This window comes from Neofelis nebulosa, chromosome 4 (assembly GCF_028018385.1).
Source record: "Neofelis nebulosa isolate mNeoNeb1 chromosome 4, mNeoNeb1.pri, whole genome shotgun sequence".
NCBI lineage: Eukaryota > Metazoa > Chordata > Mammalia > Carnivora > Felidae > Neofelis > Neofelis nebulosa.
In genome coordinates, this window is record NC_080785.1 from 60,967,495 (window position 1) to 60,983,675 (window position 16,181).

General features: G+C 34.1%; 1 long non-coding RNA gene across 3 annotated transcripts in view; it reads left to right on the plus strand.

The window, feature by feature from the left end:
• LOC131509333 (uncharacterized) overlaps positions 1-15,865 on the plus strand; it is a 263,716-nt gene extending 247,851 nt beyond the window's left edge. For 2 of the 3 annotated variants that reach the window (XR_009260436.1, XR_009260437.1), the window contains 3 exons: positions 7,634-7,703; positions 9,846-10,019; positions 15,510-15,864. This is a non-coding gene — a long non-coding RNA (uncharacterized LOC131509333). Of the gene's footprint in view, positions 1-7,633; positions 7,704-9,845; positions 10,020-15,509 lie in introns of all 3 variants that reach the window. The other variant, XR_009260438.1, reaches the window with a different exon arrangement.
• The last annotated feature ends 316 nt before the right edge of the window (positions 15,866-16,181 follow it).

Below are 16,181 nucleotides of genomic sequence, written 5' to 3' on the forward strand. Positions count from 1 at the left end.
TTTCCATTTTATCCCATAGGCATTTGGGGTCCACTGACAGTTTTTGAGCCAGGATAGTTATGTGATGAAATCAATATTTAGAGAGATTTCAAAATAATTTTGCATTTAATACTGAATTATTTTAATTCCTTTTCTTCCATCTAAACTTGGTGGAGGAAGGAAAATGGGGATAAGATTATGCAACTACCACCAGTCTCAGTGAAGTAAGACCATCTCCATGTCCAGTCTGAAATTTCTGTACATTATGGTTTAGAGGAAGAGGTAATGGAGACCACTAAAATATTCCTGGTGACAGGTGATGGAAGACTAATGCATTGTGGGGGGGGGGGGGGTGGATAAAGATATCCTGAAGGAATAGCAAGAACTTTGGAAGAAAATGTCAAAAACAGTCATACAAATGTCACAAAAAGGTTACCTTCCCTATGGATGAGATTATTAGAATACTACAGCTAGCTCATAGAAGGAGGATTGAAAAGAAGCATGAAAACAGAGAAACACCTTTGCCCGTGCTAAAAACTGGAGAATGGCAAGGCCCTCCTAAAAGAAACTGAAGAAATCCTTCTAAATTGTTCAAACTATGACAAGCTGATTTCAGGAGCACCTGAGTGGCTGAGTCAGTTAAGCATCTGACTTCGTCTCACGTCATGATCTCAGGTTTGGTGGGTTCAAGTCCTACATTGGGCTCTCTGCTGTCAGTGCAGACTCTGCTTTGGATCCTCTGTCCCCCCACTCTCTGCCCATCCCCTGCTTCTACACAGTCTCTCTCCCAAAAAAATATATGAAAGAAAATCTAATGTCAGAGAAAGATGTGTGGAAGTGAAAAACATGTTTGCTGAATTTGACACTGTAAACATGATGGCAGAAAACATCTGACCTTAGAATATAGAATATATGAAACAGAAACCAAGCTCCAAAAAGACTCTTACACAAAGAAGAAAAGGAGTAAAATGAGGAAAATTAAGATAAATGTATGACAGACTAAAGGATTTGGTCTGTTTTATATATTTCCATATATTAAATAGAAATTAAGAAAAGGTAACAGAATAGATAAATCAGAAGCAAGTGTTAAAGAGACAAGTAAAAAGAAAGTTTTTTGAGTTGTAAAATATATATACTCAGAGTATAAGAGATTGTCAAGTTTCAGGGAAAGTAGAACAAGTAAGTTGTTATCTATACTTAACCTCATGCGTTTTGAATTATAAGATAAACTTTAAAAAATACTATAAGCATCCAGATGCAAAAATAGTTTAACTGCCAGAAAGTGATGAAGTCATGTTTTCAATGTTTGGCAAAATTCTATGGTCAGCCAAATTCATTTATGTGAAAGACAAGCTGGTGTACATTATCAGACATGCAAAAGCTTAGGAAGGATGCTACCCTCATACTTTTCTGGTAAAGAAGACTCAAATACATGCTGCGATAGATTGGAGAATAATACAAAAGAGAATGGAGAATAATAGAATGAAAGAAAATTGTGGGAAAAAAACCCCAGAAAACATAGAATAAGTCTAAATCATTGCTTTTGGAGATTAACAATAATGTATGTGTCCAAATATTCTTACTTTATTGTATGTAAATATAAAAATTAGTCATTTAACATTGATATGTACATATCAACAAAAACTTGGAAAAATAAGAGGGAGATAAGAAAGTGAAAATTATGATTTTTACAGACGATATTACATAGGTTAGTTTTCATTATTGACACTTAGAAAAACATTGGTTTAAATATTTTTAAGTGAAAAAGGATAGATTCAAGTAGTCTTACTTGAATCTGGATGATGTGTATATGGAGCTTCACTGAGTTCTTTTAATTTTGGTTCTGTTTCAATATTGTCATTCTAACCTAATATAAAAATGATCACCAAAAACCCACCCAAAGAGTTTTTTCCTTATGGAATGCAACAACTGAATTGGTAATGCAACAGAGAAAGAATTCAAATGTTATTACTGTAAGAAACAGATGCAAAGTAGATTATTTTTGCTGTGATTAAAATGTATTTTACTAACTAAAGAATAACCACTGCTTCCATAAGAAGTAGATCTAAAGTATCCAATTTATAAAACCACAAAAGACCTCAAATAATCAAAACAATCTCCAGAAAGAAGAACCAAGCTGGAAGCATTACATCTTCCTGATTTCAAACTGTATTACAAAATTATAGTAATAAAAACAGTATGGTATTAGCATAAAAACAGACACCTACAGCAATGGAACAGAATAATGGGTCCAGAAGTAAGTCCATATATGTATGTTCAATTATTTTTGACAAAGGAATCAAGAATATACAATGAAAAAAGGATAATCTTTTCATTAAATGGTAATGGGAAAGCTTGACAGCCACAATCAAAAGAATGAAACCAGACCCCTATCTTCCACCATACATAAAAATCAACTCAAAATACATTAAAGACTTTAAGTCCTGAAACCATAAAACTTCTGGAGGAAAAAAGGAGTAAAATCCTTGACATTGGTCTTGGCATAGTTTTTTTTTTTTTTTTTTGATTTGTCACCAAAAGCAAAATCAACAAAAGCAAAAACAAACAATTACGAACACAGCAAACCAAAAGTTTTCTGCAACAGCAAAGGGAACCATCAATAAAATGAAAAAGCAACCTATGAGATGGGAGAAAATATTTGGAAACCATATATCTGATAAGGAGTTAATACCCAAAATATACAAATGACACGTACAACCCAATAGCACAAAAAACCCAAATAACCCGATTAAAAATTGGGCAAACGATCAGGAGGGCCCTCATTGTAATGAGCACCTGGTGTTGTATGTAAGTGATGAATCACCAACTTCTACACCTGGAACTAATATTACACTGTATGTTAACTAACTGTAATTTGCATAAAAACTTGAGAAAAATATTGGGCAAAGGACCTGAATAGACATTTTTCCAATGATGACATGCAGATGGCCAACAGGTACATGAAAAAAATGTTCAACATCACTAATCGTCAGGGAAATTCAAATCAAAACTACCATGATATGTTACCTCGTGCTCATTAAGGTAGCTATTTTCAAAAAGACAAGAGATAACAAACACTGGAGAGGATGTGGAGAAAAAGAAACCCCTGTACACTTTTGGTGTGAATGAAAATTGGTAGAGTCACTGTGGAAAACAGTATGGAGGTTCCTCAAGAAATTAAAAATAAAGCTGCCACGTGATCCAGCAATCCCATGATCTAGCAATCCCGAAAGAAACAAAATCATGAGCTCAAAAAGATACCTGTAGCACCAGGTTCATTGCAGCATTGTTCACAATAGCCACTTTATGGAATTCATCTAAGTATACAACAGTGGATGAATGGATCAAGAAAACGAGGTGAATATATGCAATGGAATATTATTCAGTCTTTAAAAAGAAGGAAATTCTGTCATTTGAGACAACAAAGATGAACCCCAGAGGGCTTTTATGTGAAGTGAAATAAGCCAAAGAAAGATAATACTGTATTAAATCACTTGTATTTGGAATCGTACCAAAATAAAATAAAATAAAATAAAAAGATAAAAGCCTAACTTATAGACACAGAATAGAAAAGTGGGTGCCCAGAGCTGGGGGCTGGAGGAGATAGGGAGATGCCTACTGAAAGGGCACAAGTTTCAGTTATGAAATGAATAAGTTCTAACTATCTAATGTAGAATGTAGTGACTACAGTTGATACCCACTGTACTGTATAATTGAAATTCGTTAAGAGTAGACTGTAACTAAGAAAAAGAAAAGGTAAATAAGTGAGGTGATGGATTCGTTAGTTAACTCAATGGGAGAAATGCTTTCACAGTGTGTATACATAGATCAGGTCATTAGATGGTACAGTTTAATAGCTTTCAATTCTATTTGTCAATTAAACCTCAATACCTCGGAGAAAAATAAAGTATCCATAATACTAAAGAAAAGTGCAAAGAAAACATGGTCTAAACAGCAAAAGACAGGAAGGGGGATAGCTTACTAAGATAAATTAAAAACAGAAAGCAAAGAGGATACTTGTGAAGAAAAAAAAAGCAACAACTAGATACCAGTTGTAAAAATATGTGAATAAGTTAAATTTCTCTATTGAAATTTGACAAAATATAAAAATCTGGCATCTGCTGTTTTAAAAAGACAGTCATAAAAGAATCATAAAGTTTAAAAATATAATGATGGACAATTAAATGCAACCAAAAGAAAGAACAGGTAGGCATTACTAACATCACCAAGTTATAGTACAAATAATTAAAACAATAACAAAAAGCCTAAGATGCAAATAATAAAATGGGCAGTAAATGTATATAGGATATTTACAAAAGATATCTAAATGACCATTTCACATATGAAATAATATTCACTCCTACAGTTCTTGGCAGAATGTAAATTTGCACAATAGCCTAGGGAATAATTTTGGGGAAAAAATCCCAAGACTTTAAAAATATAGTCTTTAAGTCAAGAATTCCCTTATAAGTAATTTGTCCTAAGGAAATAATCATGAATGAATACAAATATTTGGGTGAACAGGTGAAAAGATGTTCACTTATTGTTTATAACAACAATAAATTGGACACTTAAGTGTTTAACAACAGACTTCTTAAATCAATTATAATATGTCCTCAGGATGAAATGTGTTAAAATATATTCAAAGTTTAAATATTATAATTTAGAGGAGTATTTTGATGACATGAGAACATGTCTCTAATATATTAAGTTTATAAAACAGATGTAAGGAAACAAGTAGATGGGAAGTATATACATAAAACAATGTGGTGATGATAATATTTCAAAATTCTAATGCATATGCTTTTCATCTCTCTTTTCCTGTCGTATTATGGTTTCCCAGCAACCACCATGCACCTTTAAGGGAAGCTCAAGTCCCAGCTATGCAGAACATCAGATGACACAGTACTGCATATGTGGTACAGGAAGTGGCCTAGGCCTGAGGTCAAGGTTGAGAAGTTAAATAAGAAGTGGCCTAGGCCCCTGAGAATTGCATTAGTTGCACAGCCCAGCTCCACTCTCTTTTCGCCAAATTTAGATGCGAAGAAAGGGATTGAAATAATGTATATTGGAGCTATAATCATAAAGAAATCCTTGAATTTAAATGAGATTATCAAGAATAGAATTTTTTTTTCATCAGGCAAATACTTTACTTGGATTCAGAAAATGAGTTTAGTTAAAATTTGTAAAGTTACACTCACATTTTTCATGGAGGAATTTAAACTTGCTACATCAAAACATACTTACTGGCAGTTATTCTGAAAACTAACCATATATTCAAAAATTTGGTGACAAGCGTGTCACTGTTTTACTCTTGGAAATCTTTTTGATGTCTTAATTGAAGACACTTGAATTCTTACATTTTTCTTCTGGCAATCTGTAGCATCATTTTGTTGTTGTTGAAGTGTATAAAGAAAATCTGTTTTCCAACAGATACGTAATTGGAAAGGGAAGGAGAATTTTCAGATAATTGTAAATATTTTTTGATCCTACACCAAAACCTGGGAAAAAAGTAGTTAAAGTTAGTGAAACGTAAGATCTGAAATCATATTAATCAACTTTCTTTATCCTGTTTTGTTAAAATCCACTAGTTTTTCTTACACTTTAAATGGCTGTTTTACTCATATGTAATTTTGTAACTTCATACAGTCATCGTTTGGAAAACAGATCACTGATTTATGTAACTCTTCCAAACATTGACATATTTCATTATACATTATTGAAGTCACAATCATTAATGTCCTCACCAATTTCATCAGAAGTGTTTAAAGTATCATGAAACTACAAAACCCATGGTAGATAAAAATTCTCATTTTCTTTTGACAGCTCAGATTTTGTCACATTTACTGTCAGTTGCTTTTCCCAAAGTGCCAAGCTCATTTTATTCCTTTTTGAAGAAATGTCTGCCCAATACCCAAGTCCGAAGAATCATGGTTCATCTGTTGATTTTTATTTCAAGTTAAAGTAATATTCCATGGTGGCATATGAGGTCATTCTAAAAGGAATACTAGAATGCTAATCAGTCTTAAAGAATGAAAAGAGCATTCTAAGTAGCAGGCTGAGAAAAGACACAAATGCATTGAAGTGTATGTCATCCTGGAGACCTTGTAATTATATTTTAATCAGAGCATAAAACAGATAATAAGAGCAAATCTAGTAGGAACAGAAGCCAGAGAGATTTTGTGAACTATTGTAGAATCTTGAAATGTTAAAAATTTGATCTGCAAATTAATTTAGTTATTGCATCACATATACTCTATTAAGATCTCAGTAGTGTATTTCACTAGATCTTTATTTAGGATTACAACTTATTTTCTTGAAAAAGTTTGCACAGAAACATAAAACAAAGCACTGTAACATTATGTGTGATCTGTAAGCCTAAAAGTCTTTTCAGTAATTAGAAACATTTTTTTTTCATTTTTGACTAAGTTGTTAGATTCTCTAGAGATAAGTAAATCAGCACACATTTCGCCCAAAGTCTGAAAAGGCAGTTCTTGGAAATAGCTAGAATCAACTTCTTTTAGTTACTTAAATGGAGCCCTGAGTTTGAGACTTTTCTACCGATGTGTTGTTCTGGAAATCAATGCCTATGTTTTCACTTAGATTCTATGGAGCTTATTCAACATTAATGCTCAGCCCTGACATTGTCTTAACAAGATGAGTTAAAGATAAAGAAAATATCAAAGTTTGCAAAAAATTCTTTGCTGTTTAAAGTATTTCTAACTGAATTTAACCTTCACCAATAGCTAAATGTTTTCTTTTTGTGATTGTTGGATCAGATAGAAGTTTTATCCAAACTATTTATCCTAATCAGCAGTTGGAGGAGAAGAATGTTAAATAAACGATCTTATTTTGATTCTTTCTTTGGATGTTTACCAGGCTGTTGACAAAACCCAGAGAATGTTTAATGACTTGGTGGGGAAACTTGAAACAGAAGTGGGAACTGCTCTCAAGGAGACTCATTTGCTATCTTTTTTTCAGCTCAACAAAAGGAAAATGATGACAGGCCACCTCTTGGTACCCAGTTTGAATTAGAAAATTCATCATGCTCCTTGTCCAGAGTTCAATTCTCTCACATTGAATTAAATAAACATTCTCAATGAAAGCCAGAAAGACACAGATAAAGTTCAGATGTCTTTAAAAAGAGATTTTACACAGGGGATCGAAGGGGATAGGCTCTCCAAAGTCTCACACATAGACTTATGCAAGGTTGCTTGTGTTGTGCCAAGAAATAAGGCGTGTGGCCTCAGCGCCTCATGATGACTGAAAGCTTGTGGTCACAAACTTAAGAGAGTTATCTCTTAGGAATGTGGTGATAAATAAGCCATTATAATATTAACCAAGGAAACAGTTTGTATGCACATCCATTAACGGAATTACTGGAGTTATTCAATTTTAAATCCTTATTAATCTTTTTATATCTTGGGAGTACCAATTCCCTAAAGTATGCTATTTAAAGCTAAGGGAAAAATGCATCCTCAAGGACCTATTGCCAGCAAAGAAGCTGTTTTCAACATCTGGGAATAAAAATCACCACCAAATATAGATCATTGGGTCAACTCGCTTTGGGAAATGGTGAAATTCAAAAACGTGAGTTACAACATTTGCATGAACTTGCTAGCTTCATGGTAACTAATTTAGAGTCTATTCCCAGATCTGTATGCTGACTGAGAAAGTACAGATGTGATTGGAGCATCATTATCCTAACTGCCAGCAGAATTCTGGTAAAGTATTGCTAGGCCAATCATTTGCCTCCCTATCTTCTTGATTTAATTCATTATTCTTCGATCGATAGCAAAATACAACCAAAGAAACTTATTTATTATTTCCAATCTAATAACCTCACCCATTTCTACAAAGAACTGGAAATTTGTATTAAATTACTGCTCTCTGTTTAGAACAATTAAAGCCAACATAAAATTTCTCAGGACCTAGAATGGGGTGTCATCATTTCGATGCAGGTGTTACTCCAAAATTCTTAGTCAATCATTTGATAATGACACTTTAGTCTTATTTTTTTTATCAGCTGTCATTTAATCATTTTCTAATCTATATTTTGTTCTCACTATTACTGAATGTTTCCTTTTACTTTCCATCTAAACTTCTCTGAAGAATGGTCAACTATCCTCATTTACCATTCACTCTTAACTTTCTGTAGATTTTTCTTCACCTAGCAGCTCAGCTGACATTGTTCCCATTTACAGTAACATCTTCCTCATTGTCTGTCCCAGTGGTAATCTGTTGCACTGAGCATATTATAGTATTCACTCCTTCTTCAAATGACATTTCCTGGAATGACTCTTGGATATCTGTATTCCTCACTCCCTTTTTCTTACCTTTCTCCTTTGGATACCTGTTTTCTTCCACCAACCTTAAATTTTGAAGTTCCCCAGGATTTTATTATCTTTTCACTAATTTCTCTATTATGTCCTTTCTCTGGTTGATAATTTTCATTCACACACACACACACACACACACACACACACACACACACACATCAGCCAGAATTCCTCTGGTAAGGAACAGCAACAATCTTTTTATCCAGCTGCATCCTGCACATATCCATTTGGCTTTCACATGAATAACTCAAGCTCAACATGTGCAAAGTTGAACTTTCCCACTGACATTTCTACTCTCAGTGTTCACTAACTCTTATGGTTGTACCACCAGTTTTAGAAACAAGAGTTTCTAGTACTTGCACATTCTCTCCCCATCATCCTACTTCCAATCAATCTTATAGTCTTGACATTTTTATATCTGAAGTATTTATTCAATGTCTTCATTTCTCCCCCATCCCAACCACAACTTTCCTAGATTGACTTAAATCATATTTTTCTTAGATGGCTAAAACTGCCTCCAATATGGTTTTCTGCCTCCAATATATTTTTTTAATTCATCCCCTCTATTGTAGTCAGCATAATCTAAAACAAACAAACAAAAAACCTGATCCTAATATACCCTATTTAATAGCCATTAATGTATCTGTGGAGCTTATGGTCAAACAAGGTACAAGCACCTACATATATAGCATATTTAAGTGCTTAAAATTTGGAGCCTGGTTTAGTTTCTGTGTGAGAGAAAAACTAAAAATGATATTAAAGTGGTTTCTATAAGGGAGAGTTGTATTTCTATCTCACATAAAAGAATTCTTAAGGTAGGACAGATCCAGGCTGATACAGAAGTTTCACAATGTCCTCAAGGACCAAGGATCCTTTTTTTCTTGCCCTGCCATGTTTAGCACAAAATTGCCATTCTCAAGATCACTTTATGATTCAAGATGATTGCTGGAACCATACTACCTATTCTAGGCAGCAGAGAGAGAAGATAGAAAGTGGAGAACAAAAAGCATCTCAAACAACTTCTAAGGATTTTTTTCTTCATAGTGACACACAATAGTAATAGGGGAGAAATGAGTATTTTATAAGATGGGCTCCAAATAGAGAGTTATTCTTATTTTCTTATTTATTATTTTATATTATTTATATTCTATTATCTTATTATGTTTTATATTCTATTCTCATATTCTAATCCCTAAATTCTTATTTATATTCTAGTCATGGAGTTTTGAATAGCAATCTTTTCTTGATTATTGATTACATTGCTCCTTAGAGGATGATTTTAAAGATTAAATTACATTTTGTATAAAATAACAGAGCAGTGCATGGTACATAGAAGGTACTAAATTAACCTTTTTTTTTTTTTTTTTTTTTTTTTTTTTTTTACTGTTAATGATACTTAAAGAGGAGAAAATACTGGAAGAACTTAGCATGAAAGTTATTCTAAAAATGGTTTACCTGGGCTATTTCAAAGATCTAATAATTTTGTAGCTGTTTGACCCTCTGTTGTTCTTTCTTCTCCTATGGAAGCTAGACCCAAAGTCCTCCACAGGTCTTCCCGACTAGGAAAAGAAAAAGGACAGAAGAGAGGAGTGAGAAGGAACAGTGGGCCATCAGGAGAGAAGTGAAAAAGTAGTCAACTCTAAGGTTCATGAATAATGAACTACTGTGCTACCCCCTGAAGAAGTATAGGATAAAGTAAAGGTAATATAAAATCAAAGCAACCCAAATTCCCTTCTCACAGTTTACATTTTCAATAAGAGCTTTAAGGTCTCTTTTGTATAGTCTTCTAGAATTGGTGCATATTCTTAGCACTTGATATTTTGTCTGAATAGGATATAACATTCATCCTTCCTGCTATAAAGGGATATACATTAATAATTAATTAAATATTAACTAATAAAATGTCTAGATATCCTTAGTGAGCTAATACTTTGTGGCCATTTTGAACAAATAGAGCCTCCATTATAAATTTATTGTGAAGAATAGTATTGTGTAAAAGTTACGGTGAAAAAAATGAACTATATATAAAATGACTAATACTTTCCTGAGTGTATTTTGAAATCCTAGTAAGTAGTTGTTATTATATAATGATGATGAATCTGTGTCCTATTAGTATTTATCAGTTTGCTTTCTAGGAAAATATGTTTCAAAGGATATTTTTATAATAGGATATTGAGTGGAACTTTTTTAGTTGCTCTGGATTTTGTCACTAGAATGGAAAATTAGGGACAAATTGCTTGTCCTGGCATACTCTAAAACAAAACAGATGTCTCAGAAAAAGCCTACTGAAGTATTTATGGGTAAAGGGATTCACTGTCTCCAGCTTTCAGATGACAGGGTAGAGATAGATAGATAGATAGATAGATAGATAGATAGATAGATAGATAACAAAGAATGATAAAATAAAATGTAAAGTTTAATAGTGAATATAAACAGATGGGAGTTTTCTTTTGATAGTCATTAAAATTTTCAGGACGTTTGAAATTAAATCTAAATCAAAAGTCACCAAAAAAACTTAAAAAAAGAAAAGCATAACAATTTTAGGGGATCATATCTCTTTACACTCTCTTTAGGGGGATAATCAAATTAGCTCCACTACCAAATTAGCTCTGCTACCCCCAAACATCCTTCATCACTGCCTCCCCCACAAGTCTTTATAAACAGAAAGAGGAAAGATCCAATGAAATAATGATTTGTTGGGTCAGTGGGGAATTTTCAACAGTTCCCTCCTCTAGCTAGGGTGTAGGAGGTGAATAACATAGCCCCTGCCTCCACTTTTGTGAGGAGTCTACTATCCCATTTACCAGTTAGATATCTGTTTTTGGAGGAGTTCAGCCAATATGAAGGCTGTGCTTTTTAGTTGGGGGAAAAGGAACTTGAGAATGAAAATAAATGAGAGAGAGAGAGAGAGAGAGAGAGAGAGAGAGAGAAGGAGAGGGAGAGGGAGAGGGAGAGGGAGAGGGAGAGGGAGAGGGAGAGGGAGAATGAGGGACCGAAGGGGGCAGAGAAAGGGGGAGAGAAAGAAAAGGAAAGCAGCTCACACACTTAGCATGACTTTTCTAAATTAAATGGGCATCAAAGAAGACAGCCAGTCTTACACAGTCTTGCCAGGACCACCGTTCCTTAAAATTCTGATTCCCTCATGAGACTTACAGATAAATTCTTTCCAAATCCTGCTGAACTCTTGTACTTTCCATGACCTCAGAGATACACTTCCAATTATCTTCCAATACTCCTTTTTTTTATATATTGTATGATTTTATTAATATAAAGCTAAAAAATGGACTACTTATTTATGATTGAAGGTTTTTTTTTAAATGATTTATTGTCAAATTGGTTTCCATGCAACACACAGTGCTCATCCCAACAGGTGCCCTCCTCAGTGCCCATCACCCACTTTCCCTTCTCCCCCCAACCCCTATCAACCCTCAGTTTTTCTCAGTATTTAAGAGTGTCTTATGGTTTGCCTCCTTCCCTCTCTGTAACTCTTTTTTCCCCCCTTCTCCAGGGGGGACCCTGGTCTTCTGTTAAGTTTCTCAGGATCCACATAAGAGTGAAAACATATGGTATCTGTCTTTCTCTGCGTGACTTATTTCACTTAGCATAACACTCTCCAGTTCCATCCACATTGCTACAAATGGCCAGATTTCATTCTTTCTCATTGCCAAATAGTATTCCATTGTATATATAAACCACATCTTCTTTATCCATTTGTCAGTTGATGGACATTTAGGGTCTTTCCATAATTTGGCTATTGTTGAAACTACTGCTATAAACATTGGGGTATAAGTGCCCCTAGGCATCAGCACTCCTGTATCCCTTAAGTAAAATCCTAGCAGTACTACTGCTGGGTCATAGGGTAGATCTACTTTTAATTTTTTGAGGAACCTCCACACAATTTTCCAGAGCAGCTGCACCAGTTTGCATTCCCACCAACAGTGCAAGAGAGTTCCCATTTCTCCACATCCTCTCCAGCATCTATAGTCACCTGATTTGTTCATTTTCGTCACTCTGACTGGCGTGAGGTGGAATCTCAGTGTGGTTTTGATCTGTATTTCCCTGATGAGGAGTGACGTTGAGCACCTCCTATCAGCCTCTGCTACTGGTGGTATGGACTATCACCAGCAGCCAGCCCTCCTAGGCATAGTGTGTGGTGATATCTGGGAATAGCAGCTCTTCCTTAAACAAGCTTTTACTTAAACACCTTCCTTAAACATCTTCCTGTGTTTCCTTAAACTTTTCCTTAAACTTTTTCCTTAAACACCTTCCTGTCTGGAGGAGGTGTCTCTGCTCATATTGTGTACATACTCTTTGTCTCCTGATAGAAATCATTTCCAGAGCAATCCAAAAGTCTCACTTAATTTCTATTAAGTTTTCTTTTAAACATTATAAAGCGGGAACAAGCCAGTCTGACTGTAATCTAATATGACAAAGAAGTAACTTCACATTACCCTTTGAGGAACTGAATTCATAATTTATGGAATTGAGACTTTAGGTCCTTAGGTTTTTATAATTATATCCTAATGTTTTTGCTTTAGAATGAGATAAAATACTCATTTCACTATTAATATTCTCTAAACATTTTTATTCTCATGCTCAAAAACATGTTTTGCCTTCCACTTGACTATAATATCCAGGGCCCTGAGCTTGCATTAAAGGCTCTATGCAATCCAAGCCAATCGTTCTTGCCTAATATTTCACTATTCCTCACATGAATTATCTATCCTAACCCCTAGCCTGTGATTTCCTTCTTCATACTGTCTCTAGTATTTGTCTTCTCCTTTACATTCCCACAGCTAACACTCTAGTCTATTTCATTATAAACTTACATCTGGATTATTACAGCAGCCTACTTAGGTAGTCTTGTCAACGCCATTTTCAAACTATGATGCTACTGGGTAACTCTTCCTAAAACATGACTTTTACCATGTGCCCTGTTCAAAACTCACCAATGACTCCTAATTTTCAAGAATAGAATCATCATTTTAAGATTTTTCCATGCCTGACTCCGTAGCAACTTGTAACTTTATCTGCTTTCCAAGTAGACTCCCTATCTAGTTGTTTTTGTTTCCTCTTTCCTTTACAATGTACCTGACACCTTCCCCCACTGCTTTGTACCCTTCCCCAGCTGACCTAGGCCTTCGTTTTTACCTATAAAACACTCCTCATTTTTCCAGCCCATTTTTTCACCTCTTTCTTTAAGTAGATTTCAATAGAATACATATTCAACCAGTAGCTTCCATCTGTGACATTTGTTAAATTTTATTGTTTTTCTGGTCATTTGGAAGGCAGTACTTGTAAAAGGAACATGGACTTTGGAATAACAAGATTGCACATTTGGGTTCCATGTCTACCACCTTACTACTACCTGTGAAACTTGGCATACTACCTCACCTTTCTGAGGTTCATTTACCTCATATGTAAAAATAAATTAGTACATTTATATACAGGTTAAGTGTGTGATTTTGCGTTTCCAATAAAGTGTAGTCTTAAGAAAGCAGAATTGTACATCTTATAGTCTATATCGCACAATGTAGAACTAGTCATGGCAGATGCCCACAAACAGTCATCTAGGACTGTCATCTTCCAACTTGGATCTGTGACCCCAGCGGGTACACAAGGATTTTCCAAGAAATACATGGACATAACTAGCTTAAAAACCTGGGGCAAATTTCTAGATCTTTAACTTCCATCTATGTTCTTTCTTGAAGAGTCACCTACCTAAGAAAGTGCCTATAGCCAAGGAATTAATAGCTATTTTTCTGCTTTATAAAGCAAGTTTGAGTCTTTCTTTCATTCATAACCCATGGTATTCACACATTTAGAGAGCTGGAAAAAGGTACAATTCAAAATATTCTAAATATGGATATTATGACACTAATGAAAAGGAATGACACTACTGTTTGACAGACCTTTTTTTTTTTAACACATCAGATAGCTTCAGATTCTTTGCAAGAAGTAAAATGGAGTAGACTGTACTCAACTATGGATCATCAAAAATAACTTTTAATGATAAATCACCATGTTATTTTTGGCATGTAACTCAGAGAGTTTACAAGGAATTGTATGACATGATGAAAATAAAACTCCCTCCATTCCATTTTTCTTATTTATGAGTACATGGTTCCTCAGGGCCTAGATCTATAAAAATGAAAAGTGGGTAGCTAATAGGTGTTGAAACGTATCTTATTCTAGCAATAAAATATATTCATCCTAGGATATAAGGACACACTAGCGAAAAGAAAAGAAAAGAAAAGAAAAGAAAGAAAAGAAAAGAAAAGAAAAGAAAAGAAAAGAAAAGAAAAGAAAAAGGCCTTATCCATAAGAAATGCATTTCATAAAAACTTTCACTTTAAAATTTAATAATTACCTAACAATATGTGTAATATATGTTGGTAGGGTTGATATTTAAATTAATAGCAATAATCACAGTAATATGTAGAATAAAACACTTTTTGAAATATTGGACATCGTATCCCAGGAAATAAAGAAAAGCAACCTGTGATTTCAATGCCTATTATTGTGGCAGAGAGGCATAATACAGAAGCTAATAAAATAATTTAAGGCTAAAAATATAGAACATAATGACAAAGTAGTCCTTGGTGGAAATTAAGTTTAAAAAAGGAACTAGTATGCACATTTTAAAAACAGATTATAGAGGACATTAAATTGCTGAGACATTTATTAAGGTATTAAACATTTAAAATAGTGCAAGATTGTCTTACTGTCAATTTTTGTAATATACTAGATATCTTATCTTCATATGTTTTACAGAAAGTATTTCAACATCTGATAACATATTTAAATGTTAACTTAAAAGTGTGCAAATATATGTGTGTATACATATATGTATACATATATATATATATATATATATATATATATACTTTCACAAAATTATTTTAGAAGGTATTAAAGCAAAGATGGTTAAGCAGCACCATTTAATCAAACATTTATTTGCATATTAATCCTTGCAATTAAATGAGAATCTAGTAATACTAAAAGAATACACAAAATAAGACAACAACCTTTTTGTTTTTTGGTAAGCCATATTATTAATCTTTCAAAATAGAAATTATCGCTAAAAACTAAAGAAAACAATTATGCTTCCCAGGAAAATCAAGATGAGACTTGTTTTCTTACCATAAATAATCAGGACATTGCCAAAATATTTGAAACTTTTTTTTTCAGATATTGGACAACCATCATCATTCCAGGACTATTATCCTGATATTCAGAGAAGGAAAACAAAAGTGATGAGTTATGTTATGTTTGTGGCTTTCTCTTTAGAGGCTTTCTAACCCATGGTGCAGGGAGGGGAATCCCAACTACAGAATGGCATTCTATCTGAAGAGGCAGAGATCATGGGGCACCTGGGTAGCTCAGTTGGTTGAGCATCTGAATAGGTTCAGGTCATGATCTTGCAGTTCAGCTCCTGAGTTTGAACACCACATGGGGCTCTGTGCTGACAGCTCAGAGCCTGCAGCCTGCTTTGGATTCTGTGTCTTCCTCCCTCTCTGGCCCTCTCCTGCTTGCTCTCTCTCTCTCTCTCTCTCTCTCTCTCTCTCTCTTTCTCTTTCTGTCTCTCTCTCAAAAATAAACATTAAAAACATTTAAAAAAAATAAAGAGGCAAAGATCAAATTTCAGGGAGGTAAAGGCAGCTGGAGGCTGAGGAGGGGAGTATAAGAAAAGAAGAAGGTATACAGGGAAAGAGTTCCAAAAGTCTATATAGAATACCCTGGGATCTGTTGCTGAATTCTAAGTTCCACATGCATAGAAAAATATCTACTTTTCCAAGAAAAGAAATACCAGAGATATATAACTAAAAAATATGCAGAGTTTGCACAGTTCTGAAATACTTT